The 367-nt window shown below is 45.2% G+C and overlaps 1 protein-coding gene across 7 annotated transcripts in view; it reads left to right on the forward strand.

Moving 5' to 3' along the window:
• STYXL1 (serine/threonine/tyrosine interacting-like 1) overlaps positions 1-367 on the forward strand; it is a 63,659-nt gene that overhangs the window by 21,545 nt on the left and 41,747 nt on the right. The gene's annotated exons all lie outside the window — the stretch shown is intronic.

Raw genomic sequence — 367 nt, forward strand, 5'->3', positions numbered from 1 at the left:
AAAAAAAAAAAAAAAAAAATATCCTGGGCTCGAGCAATCCTATCCCACTCAGCCTCCAGAGTAGCTGAGGCTACAAGGGGGAGTGCCACCATGCCTGGCTAATTTTTGTATTTTTTGTAGAAATGGGGTTGCACTGTGTTGCCCAGGCTGCTCTTGAACTCCTGGACTCAAGCCATCCTCCAGCCTTGACCTCCCAAAGTGCTGGGATTACACATGTGATCCGCCAAGCCTGGCCAAATATTGATTTAATTCCTTAATGTGCCAGGTACTGTTCCAGACCCTGCGGATACAACAGAATACAACAGAACAACAAACAGCCTAAGTTCATTGTCCTTGCCCTCATGGAGCTTTTTGTTTTGTTTTGTTT

The sequence above is a fragment of the Colobus angolensis genome, unplaced genomic scaffold, assembly GCF_000951035.1.
Source record: "Colobus angolensis palliatus isolate OR3802 unplaced genomic scaffold, Cang.pa_1.0 Scaffold120, whole genome shotgun sequence".
Taxonomy (NCBI): domain Eukaryota; kingdom Metazoa; phylum Chordata; class Mammalia; order Primates; family Cercopithecidae; genus Colobus; species Colobus angolensis.